Source organism: Protopterus annectens, chromosome 8.part0 (assembly GCF_019279795.1).
Source record: "Protopterus annectens isolate FY-2018-M chromosome 8.part0, PAN1.0, whole genome shotgun sequence".
Classification (NCBI taxonomy): domain Eukaryota; kingdom Metazoa; phylum Chordata; order Ceratodontiformes; family Protopteridae; genus Protopterus; species Protopterus annectens.
In genome coordinates, this window is record NC_056741.1 from 433,299,279 (window position 1) to 433,313,700 (window position 14,422).

A 14,422-nucleotide genomic window follows, 5' to 3' on the forward strand; every position below is an offset into this window, starting at 1 on the left:
CTGTTTTTGCCTTATCTTTTCAAAAAAACAAACAAACAAACAAAAAAGTCCTTGTTTTCCACCTTTCTAAGCTAGTATAGTCCAGTTTTTAGGCTAGTGCTGAATTCAGGGCTGGGTTACAAGTTTCTGAGTTGCCCATACCTTACTTGAATAGAAGAAAGTTTCTCTGTTCATCTGTGAGAGAGGGGAGCAGCCTACCTGTCCCTGGAGGAGTGGTTCCAGCCCAGAAGTTAGTAGTTTATTGGCCATTTTGGGCTAATTTCTATCTCTTTCATTTCCCTGCTATAAAATATGCATTTGCACATTTTTGGGCTCTGGGCAGTGCAGGTTAGCTAAGGTTAAATTATTCCCTGCTCCACTATGTCTCCTCTTCAGTTTTTCCCTTGAAACTAATTTAACTCTCAACCTAAACACTCAAAAAGCAACCTACAGCCCAGCACCTGCTCAGACCTAATAGCAAGCACTAATATACCCTGACACTTGATTGCCCAGCAGAGCAAGCCTCTTTATTCACCCCTCACCAACCAAGCGACTAAGCAGCTCACCCTACTATTCAGGCATGACCAAAGGGCAATTTCAGGTGTACTCTCCAGTCCAGCTGGTGAATCTGGGTATCCTGAGACAATGTTACAACTGCCTCATGTACACAGACAACCCTCTCTTCCTACCACAAAACACTAACATATGCGAGAAATGCAATTATACAGCCAAACTGGAGGCTAAGCTGTCTCCACCCAAGACTGGAACAGACAGTCAAGAGGAGAAGGTTAACACTTGCGCCACACCTCCAGCCACACATAGACATACTAAACCAGCACTGGTAAAAAATACACATGAATACAAAAAATCATACTTGGAGGCTCTAAATAAAAACCTGCAAAAGCTGCAAAAGCATCAGAGACCTCCAAAGCAGACACCCAAACAACCTGCACCTCCCATCACAAACCAGACAACACATAAAACACAACATCAGTGTGCCGCACAATCACAGCCCTTAAGGCAAAATAACATACCTAACACACTAGTAATAGGTGACTCTATAGTCAGGCACACTGATGTCTCACTCACTAGACTGGATAAGCAGCTGTTAGGAGCCAGAATCCACCACATAACACATGCACTCAGGTCACTCTAGAACAAGTACAAATATGACTCTGTCATTGTTCATGTTGGTGTGAATGACCTGAGACATACCTCCCTGGACTACATGAAGAGAGACATGGAAGAGCTCTCTGATCATGTAGCCCAGGCTGGTATGACCCTGACCCTGAGTAGCATCCTGCCCTCACCAAGAATGATACCACAGTATAAAGAAAAAATGATCAATTTCAACAATTGGCTAAGCTTCTGGTGTCATTCAAAGGGGATCAAGTGTCTGTCAGCCTGGGATGACATGCTCGACAAGCCGCGTTGCTTCGCAAGAGATGGCTTGCACCTGTCACCCCTAGGCTTTCAAATACTGGCCAAGGCTCTTGCTGTCCCCATAGTGACTTTTTTAGGCAAGGCTCAAAAGTCAAACCCACCTCCATAAACAGCACAATTAACAAAAAACTGAGGGTTATGCTACTGAATGCCAGGAGTTTAAATCTCAAAATGCATGTGCTCAAAGCACTCCTCAGTATGGAGAACGTCGACATCTGTGCAGTAACTGAAACCTGGTTCAAGGCTCCAGAGAGCACAATGGCACTACTGGGCTACAACTCGTACCACACGATTCGGCCACAGAACACAGACCAAAACACAAAAGAAGGGTGTGTATCTATATTCATCATGGATACCTACACGTCCAGGTTAGTGGCGCAGCATGATACCTCTGAGATCATCCATGTGCATTTAACATTGGGCAAATCTGCAATGCAAATTGTGGCCTGCTACAGATCATCCTCCATGACCCAGGACCACCACTCCACCTTTCTGGAGACACTGGAAAACATGAAGGTCCTACCGAACACCCTGATATTGGGCGATTTCAATTACCCTGCCATTAACTGGGAAAACTACTCGAGTACAAACTCCCAGGCCCAGTGCTTCCTGGAATTCATCAACTCAGATGCCCTGGATCAGCTGGTAAACTCCCCTACCAGAGGTGAAAACATATTGGACCTGGTCATCACAAACATGGGCGACAGGTGTTCCACACTGGAGGTCAACCCGTCACTGGTTAGATCAGACCATAAACTAATCACTCTGGATGTCCACACCCCACACCACCCCCAACTAAGGAAACCACAGTAAAAAACTTTTCTAAAGCAAATTTCACCTTACTTAACACAGAGGTGGTAAGTTTTACAGCCCCCATGCTAACGGATAATGCTGTCCAAGATGCAGAAACCTTTACAAATGCACTCTCTGAGCACCTACAATGATGCATGGATTATGCCATTCCTAGCAAAACCAAGGATCACTCCTCCAAGAGAAGGAAACCAGTCTGCTGGACCCCTGCCATAAACAGGCTATACAATAGAAGGAGGAAACTAGTTCAGAAAAAAAGCAAATTCCCAAGAAGGAAAGACATCCCTGATCAGTATCAGTAAGAAACTAAGGTCCCTCATAAAATCATCCAAGGCTAGCTTCGAAAGAAAAATAGCCAAGGATTCAAAAGATAACCACAAAGCCTTCTTTAGCTATGTTAAGAATATAAGTGGCAATTCGCAGTGATACACTGAACTAGTGCAAAATAGCACAAAATATACTGAACCTACTGATATTGCCAACATCCTGGCAGATAGATTCAGTGCAAACTTCACCCCCTCTCACTCCCAAAAGGGCCCACAACAATACTGGAAAAGTGTAGTGTCCTGGAAATCACAGACGCACAAGTGAAAATAGCCATTTCAAAAGCCAAAAACACAGCGTCAATGGGGCCAGATGATGTCCCAGGCTGCGTCTTGCATGAACTACAGAATGAACTAACCCCCCACCTAAACACTCTGTTCAACCTCAGCCTCTCCACAGGTTACGTGCCCACAGAATGGCACACAGCAATAGTTATTCCACTACACAAAGGAGGGGCCACAACTGACTCTGGTAACTATTGTCCCATAAGCCTGACTAGCCTGGTCTGCAAGGTTATGGAGCACATCATCATGGAACTCAATAACAAAGACATTGGGAACCTCCCGAGCAGATCACGCCTGGAACTCATTAACAAAGACATTGGGAACCTCCTGAGCAGATCATGCCTACTAAACCTGGTTAACTTCTTTGAGACAGTCACTGAGGCCATAGACGAGGAATAGGTTGTTCACACAGCCTACCTTGACCTCGCCAAGGCTTTCGACACCATTCCCCACTCGGGTATTACAGAAAAACCCACCAGCCTGAACATAAACCCCTAAGTCATGAGATGGGTTGCCAACTGGCTTACAGACAGAACTGACACGGTAAGAATAGCGGGCTCCAGGTCCAGTTCTAAACCAGTCACAAGTGGTGTCCCTCAAGGCTCGGTCCTGGAACCCCTACTGTTCGGCATATAGTTCTCAGAAGTACAGGCAAACACAGGAGGACTATGGCTAACCAAGTTCACTGAGGACTGCAAACTGGGAGCCATAATTGACTCTCCGGCTGACACGGACATCCCCCAAAAGAGTCTTACTGAGACTGACACCTGGTATCAGAGTTATGGCCTCAAGCTAAATGCCAAAAATGCATAGTCATCCCATTTGGGAAAAACAAAACACCCACAAATTACCACATTGGTGGCAGCCCCCTTAATACAGAAGAGGTAATAAGAAATCTGGGGACCCAGGTAGATAGTAATCTCTCCTTTGACAATCATATTGCCAAAGTAGTTAGGAAATCCTTCTATGTGGCCCATCTAATTACTAAAGGGTTCACATCTAGAAATAAAGAGGTTATAGTGCCCCTCTACTCGTCACTCATCAGACCCATCATAGAGTACAATGCTCCATTTGGGATGTACCTCACAAGACACTTCCAACAGCTGGAGAGACCACAAAAGTACCTCACCAAGAGGATTACTGTCCTCAAACATATGTCCTATGCAGCCCGACTGAAAAAACTCTGGCTGTACTCAGTGGCATATCGCTTACTCAGAGGTGATCTCTGCCTGACTTACAAAACCATGTCCAACTCAGAATTGATGGACATACAACACTTAAAGAAATCCAAGTCACTGCAAGCCACGAGCTCTAGTGAGCTAAACCTCACCACAACAATAAATAGAACATGCTGGAGGGATAGATTCCTGTCACAGAGACTCCCCATGGTTTGGAACAAAATTCCAAACTACATTAGGCAGAGCCCCTCACTAACACTCTTCAGGAGAAACCTTGATGAGTGGATGGGTGACAGATGGGATCACTTCATTGGCTCTGCTTGACAAAGGATCAGTTAATTAATCAATGGGGCGGCAAAAGCCGACACACTCTGGCTAGGCTAATAAATGCCCTCAGGGAGATAGCCTAGTACCTACCTATGAACCTATGACCAAGAGAATCTCCAGTCATGTACCTCAATCCATCATCCAAATGCAAGTAAGTACAAATAAATCTAGAACAATGGAACAGAGAATCCCTGTGAAGTCATTCCTGGTGTTTCACCAGAAGACAGAGAATAGACAGAGGGAAATCCGGCTTGTATAAAAAAACAAACAAAAAAACTGAGGGACTCACTGAATATAGATCAATTTGAAGTAGTAAATGACTCACTAGAATCTAAAAATGAATCCTAAGCACTGCACATAAATAGACTTCAGACTTTTCATTATCTTTATTTGTTGGTCATTGCATGTGGTATGATACTCTTTCTGACCATCTTGCAGTGGTATAATGTATTTGAGGGGAACAAGGGCTAGGTTCATAAATAAAATGTTTAATAATATCATTTGTTTTTGTTTAAAATCAAGAAAGCATTATATAATTTCACCTCTCTGAAGTTAAGAGCTCTGCTATATGCAGCTGGTAGCCATATTGTTTTTTCTAACTCAGTGAAAGAGTAGGGTAGTGTCTTTCCTGTGGAGGGTAGTATTGGCAGGAAAATACTTAATTAAATTGAACTGACACAGGAATCCCCTTTGATGTTATTCAACAGAGCATCTGTGTCTTATTACTGTAGCCTAGATGCTAGCTCATCCATGTGTGCTTTATTAACAAAAGCACAGTAAAAGCACAGTAAAGCATTAGTACACACTTTAAGGAACAGGCATATTAACTGAATATAGTGTTTAATAAAAATAGTAGTATGAAAAATGAAAAAAATTGAAAATGTAAAAAGGAGATTCATAGTTCAGTTAAACTGTACAAACTGAATTTAATAACCAAGTTTTGGCAGAACAGAAACTAAAAAGACAAAGTTAAAAGCATTGAGAAAAATGGGATGAGACATATGGGGGGACAGTCAATACTGGGTGTAGTATATGTAGTCAAAAAGGATGGCCAGTGCTGAGGATTTGCTCTTATATTCTCTATGAAAAAAATATGTATTTGTTATTAATTCTACGTAATTTAGATACATGTGTTTATCCTACTGAATAATATTTGTTAAATGTAATATATTTTTCTGTTAATTCTGTTTGTGTTCTTAAAGCTGCTAATCACTGTTAAAGAGTATAAGAGGGAAAGTGTTAGTAATATTGGATATTATAGGATGAAGCATTTAAAAAAAGAAAGAAAAAAGCAGGTTTATCATAATATAGGAGAGATATTAATGCTTAAGCTATTGACAAGGAATTAAATGGTCTCACTGAACATCAAAAGGGTAATAAAATGCTGACTTGAAATAAAATAATAAAACCTCATATAATAATTTTACAAGAAACTCATTTAAGTAAATAAAGTCATGATGCAATGATGCAAAGGGGTTTAAGGAGAGACACTCTGCAGAATATTTGGGAATAAAGAGAGAGGCATTGGTCCAGATATAGATAGGAGGTATAGTAATAGTACAGAAGGAAAATACAGACCTACAGGGTAGATACTTTATGTTTAGGGGTTACTGGTTAGGCAAAAAGAAACTCTTTGATTGGTCTTTATCACCCTCTAAATACTTAATGTGAAGAATTAAAGACAATATTAAGAGAGGTAGCAGCTTTTGAGCAAGGCAAAGCAATAATTGCAAGGGAATAGAACCTTGCAACTGCAAAGAAGGATGTGAATGGTGGTCCAAGGATTTACAGAATTTCAAAAAGAGGATGTTTAGATGCTTACCTCAATACATTTGCCTTACTGGATACAGGTATCAGTGGAGAGAGAATAGGGCAGTATACCTATTATTCAGCCAGATATAAAACATGGTCCAGGAAAGATACAACATACACACACACACACACACGAATATTAAGATATATTTATAAAAGATAATACACATCCCATAACAATAACAGATTATACCCCAATATTTTTAAAATGTTAATTTATACCTTACTGGTGATGTAAACAAATGTGACTCATGCATGCAGATTGAACTGTATGTAATTGTGATTGAGCAAGTGTAAATATGTTAATAAACCAGATTTTTAAAAAGAAATACTACTCTAACATAAAATGCACAGAATAAAATGGAAAAATGGACTATGGAGAGGGTCTGTTTTGTGTGACACATAAAATATTTTGTGTCTAGTGTATTTAAAATACTGTATGCTTATGGCATGATGCCAGGGCACTTCTATGTGCTAGGCTTGTAAAGGCTCCAGGGCCATTAGCCTAGTATGAAACTATGAACCTTACTCTTTGTTATAAATGGAGTGATGAAGTCCTGGCTATGACCCAGATGGCCTGAGAACAATTAGTGGTTCAGGTGCTGGAGAAGCAATGCAGGAGAGAGTGGGAGCAAATGGCTAGACTGACCTACTCATTTGGGAGGTGGCCATGCCCACTGCAGTGCTAGCAATTACCTTTGAAGAGGAACGTGGCATGCAAAGTATGGCCTCGGTAAGGCATGTGCAGAAACATACATGCCCAAAGAAGAAGACATAGTTGACCATTGTGTGCTGTATACAAGACCTCACATCAGCCACCAGGGGAGAGGTTAGGGACATAGTAGGAAAACCCATGGTAGTTGCCTAGATGATGGTCTGTCATGCTACAAGGGAATAAATAAGTCTGTCAATTACTGAAGCATGCTGGTTGGCAGGCAATTGGGGTAAACAATATATATTAAGTATCGTGTACTGTATTGTACTGTAGATTTTATGACTTTATTTCCTTGACCCTCATCATGAAAAATATTCCCTAACTCTTCAATACAAGAGTTTTCATTTGTTTATGGTGGTGCTGCGGTAGCGTATTTGCCTCACAGTTAGACGTTGCCCGTTCGATTCTCAGTTAGAGCGTCTTCTGTGTGGCGACATGCGTGAATGGGCGTTCCTTCGTTGAAGGTTGTGCATTAGGCCCGGCAAGCCAGCACATAAAAATCTACTGCCAATCATTAGCGGACCGGAGTTCCGCTGTGGCGACCCCTAACCGGGAAAAGCCGAAAGACACAACCACCACCAGGCCATCACTTTTCCATCTATCAATTTTTCTGTTTTTTTTTTTTTTTTTTGGTTTATTGTTTCCTATTTAGCTCAGTAGGATATTGCTATATAATTTGTCTTTTGAATAAGACTTTAATGTTAGTTGCATATTTTTTTTATGAATGGGTAGTCTGGTTGTGTTCTTTTATCTTAGTTATTGTACAATTTATAGATTTTTTGTGTTTGAAGCACAACGCATTGTTTAAGTTATAGAAATGTTTCAACAGGCCAGTATGCAAAATGGCAGACATCAAAGCAAGCCAATACGTAAATGAATAAAAAAAGTCAAACTGATATGCCTACATGAATGTTAATGAGCATTGCTTTTTGAAGTAGTTTTAAAATGCTGTATTTTGCTTTCCACTGATCATAAAGCACAAAGCAAAATGCTTCACCTTAAATCAGATGAAAATGTTCATCTGTATTAATTTTACTGTGCACAGAAAGGTTGCCTCAGCATCTGAGGGCTATAATATTTGTCTCTCACAGATGAACTAAACATCTGTAGGTTGCATTAATTCACTTGCGCTCAGCCCATTGTATCCACATGCAGAAAACAGCTTAGTGTCCGGAAACTATGTTAGTTCTGTTGCACATACATCAGACTAACGTGGATGCTGTATAAATTCTGGCATGGCAAGAGCAGCTAGATGCTGTATTAATTATATTGCATTAACGCTGCTGTGAAGAAGGAGATTTTCAGTGGGAAACATTATACATCATTGTAGTGTTGATTCTTTGACAAGCAGTGTTGCGTGATACTTCATAGTGAGATGTAATAAGCAAATTGTGGGCAAGAAGACTATTTCACTTTATTTTACATGACTACAAACACCAAATGGAGCACTGTTAGCATGTGGATGTTATAGTACCATGTAAAGCCTTAGCATACAGAGGCTGGATTCATTCTGTCACACAAAAATGGTTATGAAAAAAGTTGATGTTGGTGAAGCCATGTACAGAAATATTTTTCTTGATTCTCTGAAAAGCATTGTAGTCTAATATTAGGAAGTGAGTAATAATTGGTAAGTATATACTAGTGGCAACTTTCAAATTACATTCATAGAAATCATCAGGAGTGCATATTTGTTTTGGATGCTATATCCTTAGGTCATGTATCGTGCCTGTTTTGATATGGACATATTTGAGCTAAGTCATATTTTCCTTAACAAGTACTGAATTATTGCTCCTCAGAAAGAATACCTTTCTTTCTTGCAAAGTGGTAGAAATTAAAAATAACATTACATAGCAGGCCAGTTTGTATGGTGCAAGTAGTCATTGCAGGGTACATGATGACTGTGCTGTCTCAAAGGAATTTATGTGACTGTTTGACTACAGAGAGGAAAACAATCTCTGGACAAAAAAGCTGTGACTATGTTCCTTGCATCAGCCCAGTTACCTCAATTTATTAAGGTCATTACATGTTAGAAAATGTTACCATTTCACTGTTTGTCAAAAAGGTGATATCTAACATGAGAACTAACATTTTTGTCACTACAAAAGTTCAATGAAACAACACAGAGCTTGGACATAGTTGGATTATCTTCAAAACATGAACATATTCATAATATTTCAAAAATATTAGAATCTCTGCTCTTCTCTGTCAGCAGAGAGGATTAAGGTTATGAGCTGTTAATGAACTGCTGTATGTAATCCAAGGTTTGACTCTTTCAGTTTCCATTTGACTACTGTGGGATTCTAAGCAAGTCAATTATCTAGAGAACTGAGCATACCTGTTAACAAATAAATAAATAAATAACTACAATGAATAATGATCTTATCTGAACTAATTCTTTCCTGTATCTTCCCCTGTAAAATATATCTGATAAAAAGTGATCACCAAGTTACAAAAAGTAAAATAAATGTGGCCTTGTTTGTTTCTTCACTAAGCAGTAATCACTGCCAGCCTACATGCAGGCAGCCAAGTAGAATTACATTTGTGTCATGACTAGGGCTTTTCAGTCTCTCCACTTGCTGTCTCTCCCACAGAGAAATGTTTGTGGAAGATTGAACTAAAATGAAATCATTCATCACTGCCACAAGCATTTATAGAATTCTGAAAACAAGTTTTAGTGTTGCAATTACTGCAACGCTGTAAAAATAACTCATTTCAAATTGTGACTGTTCTGGCATTTCTATTTGCATTTTGGTTACCAGATAAGCCCTCCCCTCAGTTTCTTTTCAGTGCTGCTTGTTGCTTAGTTATAACTACAGACACTTTAAGCATTCATCCCCATCTGCTTCAGGGATTGGATTTTTTTAAACTAGTTTATAGCTGGCAGTAGTTCTGCAGTGTAAATTTAAGATGTTTATGTTGCATCCTTAGTGTGTAACATACCCACCTTTTGTCTGTAGTGTGTGTGCCCTGACACATTGTCTCACATCCAACTTGTGAAAGCACTCAGTATTGGTTAGTCACACAGAGTCCCATATAACACAAAAAAAATGTTATGGGCAGGTAGACTAGAAATGTTAAACTAACATTAGGTGAGGCTGTGCATCTAGGCCATGAGATGGTTGGTATCCATGATGGGACTACTCACAGCCTTACCACCCACTTTTTGCAGGTATACAATCTACTTCCCTCCCTTACCTTGAGCAAAATAAAACTTGTACAGACAGAGGAATAACAAACTAATTGACTTATTTAAACACTGCTGTCTTTCTGCTGGTGGAATTTCCACAAACCAAAAGGAATGCCAATTATCTAAATCTTTACAAGATATCAGTATATAGAAAGCTGAGAATATGTGGCTGGTGTTACAAGACCCTTAAAATATCAAAAAGCATTTGAAGACTCATGGAGTGATACGTGGTCAGACTGTATCTTGTAATTTGAAATGGAGACCCAAGCGCTAAATAGTGGAAGAAAGGCCACTGCCCAACACACTACATTTATGCAACTACCCAGTCGTTCATCATGTTTGTGTTTTACAAAGTTTACCCCTCCCCCACCTAATCTTGGCTTCCCACCCATGATGGAAGGACGGTAGAAGAAGCATACAGAGTACCAAGGAAGTGTTACAGCTCCTAAGAAGTATTTCTGCAGCACAGTCATCATATTTATTTATTTAAATGTGTTTACCAGGCTAAAACACTGGCCAGTTAGAGGGTCAGCCCAGGTCACATCATAATGTAACAAAGCAATGAACAGTATACAAATAATAGTAATTTACTTTTATGAATAAGCATAGCAATATAACATAGCAACTTTATACACATGAATCTGGTGGTTAGAGCAGAGGATTATTAATGAGCTATTTCCAGTAGTCAAGGGCACGGGGTTTGATTCCTTCCACCTTCAATTTACTTACTTCAATTATTAAAGCAAATGTTCTTGTCTTGATGTCTAGAGGCATCATTCTAGGTGAAGGCATGATACTACTCAAGACTAGTATACTTCCTGCATAACAAGTTTCATCGTATCTCTCTGCATGCTCCACTCGGTGCACCACCTCAGGTCATTCACCACCACATGGTCAGCCACTACGTTGTCATATTTGCTTGGTTTAAGGTGCCTAACACCAGACAGACAGACGGACAGCTTACAGTCACATTCTATTCTTCTCCAGCCTAGTGAATGTGGAGTCTATATGCCTAACTATTCAGTCACATATGACTAAAGCATTTTCCTGTGAAAAAACAGACTTAATTGGACTTACAGGCTTACGTCTGCTTGTCTGGTGACACTTGGGTGAGCTGTGTGAATTTATATTATCTGTATGTGGAGAAGGAGTAGGTGCTGCCTTATGTGTAGGAGACTAGGATCGTTTAGATTGTGTTCTAGGAGGCTTTGACAATTTTTTTACTGCCTCAGCGTAAGTTACGGACCTAGTGGTGTGTTGTAACTGATGTGGTGTTGTAGATGCTGATGCTTAGTGGGTTGACGCAAGAGGTTTGCCTCCATATTTCTTAAATATTTACATCTCTCTCTCTATCTCAGGTTGTACTATCAGCGAGTAGAAGCACTGATCAGCTGATAAACATAAGGCACGTGCTGCACTACGTTAGAAAACTTAATGTAATTAGACTGGGCACAGGTGGGTTGACAGCAGACTGTTGAGGCTTGTTGTCAGAAGGTGGAGCTTGTAACAGTACTCAGGGGTTGGGGGAAACTATTATAGAAGACCTCGAAGAGTAATGGATAAAGTATTCAGGGTGGTAATTTTAAGTTAGGTTAAGGGCAGCTAATCTACCAATACATAGCTAAAAGAAAGAATTAGGTCATTAAGAATGATGAATAATGGTGATTTGTCTATTGGCTATTATCCAGATACTAGTGCTGATCTCTACTCAGCTACATGCAGCTAGGAATCAATGATCCTTTGCTCCTACTCTCACCAGAAGCTAAACAGATTTGTTCAACCAATCCCAGGCTGCTTCCTGAGAAGTAGTGTTGTGCAGATGTTGCTGGGCTCAGTACACTTGCTATTGTCTTTTCTTGGTAGGCACCCTGTATAGCATGTACAGTAGCTCAATGCAACAGAAAACCAAGCTGCACAAAGATCCTGAAGATGTTGTAATCAAACTGCAACCTAACCAATCAGAGAAGTCCCTTACACACTTCCTAAACCGAGACCATCAGGAATAAATGTCCCTCTGCTCCTTTTGTCATCAGAAACAAAGGAGTAGCATTAATCTCTAACTGTCTCTTAAGAAAAAACATCATCAGACTTTCCAATGCTTGGTAATCTTTAGGATGGCTAGGAAATAATATCCATTTTCTCCTTCTCTCATTAGGAGCAAAACAGAAGCACACTGATGGGGATGTGTAGCAAGCAAGGAAGTAATACTTGGATTCCTGTGGAGTATTTACTGTTATTACTGATATTCATTCTCTGATTGGTTAGGTTGCAGTTTGATTACAACATCTTCAGGATCTTTGTGCAGCTTGGTTTTCTGTTGCATTGAGCTACTGTACATGCTATACAGGGTGCCTACCAAGAAAAGACAATAGCAAGTGTACTGACACAGCACGGTTTCAGACCCAATCATAGCACTATGACTGCCCTCCTCTCCTTCCTTGAAATTGTAAACAAAGCCCGTGACTCTGGACAAATTGTTTCCACCTTACTTCTTGACCTCTCCAAAGCCTTCGATACTATCTCACACAGCCTGCTCTTAACTAAACTCTCCAAACTTTACCTATCTTCCTCCTCTTTGAACTGGTTCTCTAGTTACCTATCTAACAGAAATCAAGCTGTAAAATGGAAAAAAGCCACCTCCTCTTTCCTTAGTACCCTACAGGAGTTCCACAAGGCTCCATACTGGGTCCTCTTCTCTTCAATATTTTTATTAACGACTTCCACAAATCAATCCCACTCTCTAGCATCATCCAGTATGCAGATGATTCAACTATCATCTGTTCTGCCTCTTCTATCGCTACACTACAAAAACTCACTCAAGATGCCTTCTCTTCCACAAAGCAATGGATGCTAAGTAATCATCTAGCTCTCAATGCTACCAAGACCAAACTAATGTTATTTACTCCTTCTAAAGTCACTCCTCCCGACATGAATACATTCTTAATTACCAGTCAAAACAACTCACCTCTTGAAATAGTGTCAGAGACCAAACTACTTGGGGTCCAAATAGACAACCAACTTAAATTTAACTCCCACCTGCAAATAAACATCAAAAAAACACATCAAAAACTTGGCATGCTTTATAGACAGAATGCCTACCTCACATCTGCTACTAAAATTACTCTCTCTACTTCCTTCCTTATCCCCTCCCTTCTCTATGGCGCCCCACTACTAACTAATCTCCAGTCCTTTTTTGAAAAACAGCTTACCTCCTGCTATAACAAAATCGCAAAATTCGCCACCAGCCATAAGTCCTCCACTCACCACTGTTTATCCCTCCATAAACTAAAATGGCTAGAACTTCCCAATCAACTAACTTACACTCAACTAACTCTAGCCCATAAGCTTATTCTAAACCCCTCCCTCTGTCCCTCCCTTTCCTCTGCCTTTAAAATGCACCTACCTAACAGAGTTCTAAGGTCAAATAATCAAAATCTACTAGAAGTGCACAAACCTACTCATCCCCAGGCAAAAACCTTCTTTCCTTCAGCCTCGCTCGTCTCTGGAACTCCCTACCTCCACTCATCTGCACCACCTCGAACCACTCTACCTTCAAAAAGTCTCTTTTCTTACATCTAGCATCACAGTGGGAATGCTCTTGCTCCCACCCTACATAACTAACACTACCTAATATCCTTCAGTACCATATCCTACTTTTATTTAGTTTACTTTGTTTGTTCTCTAATCTGTATTAATGTTTACATTTGTTCTACTAACTAGTATGTCTCTTCTCAAAGTATTTACTGATGTTCTTCGTCTTCCATTGCTGCAGTCCTGACTATTGGGTATAGTCCGCGTCCCAGTCGGCCCGAATACCAGAGTATAAGGCTGACGTCGGTCATGGCGCCTTAGACTGACGTCAGTACGTCAGGGTACTAATGCGCATGACCGACGTCATTTCCTCAGTCTTTTTTGCCGCATGGTCCGATGCAGAAGCAATTTTGCGAGTGCAGGTTGGCGTTCTGAGATTTTCCGAAACCGGAGTTTCAGACCGAAACAGAGTTGGCTAAGTAACCCCGTTGGGGAACATTTTGGTTTTTTCTTGCCTCAGTATTTAACCGGATGTCAGATACCGCATAGGGATTATCATACATTGTGTATACCTTGTTTAGGGCCTGAGCACGACGTTGTTGGTTGCCGCTCTTGTGCTAGATTTAACAAGCGCACTATTAAGAGGAGGCTTGATTGTGCTAGGTTAGTGTTTGGGAAGCGTTGCAATTATAATATGCCGTCGGATGCTCCGACGCCCGCTTCATCCAAGAAGCGCAAGGACAAAATAGTGAAGCCTAGGGGTGAGGAACCGGCAGTCCCGGACGCCGGTTCTTTAGAAGGCTCAGGGGAGCCAGAGGTTTTGCCAGGAGTC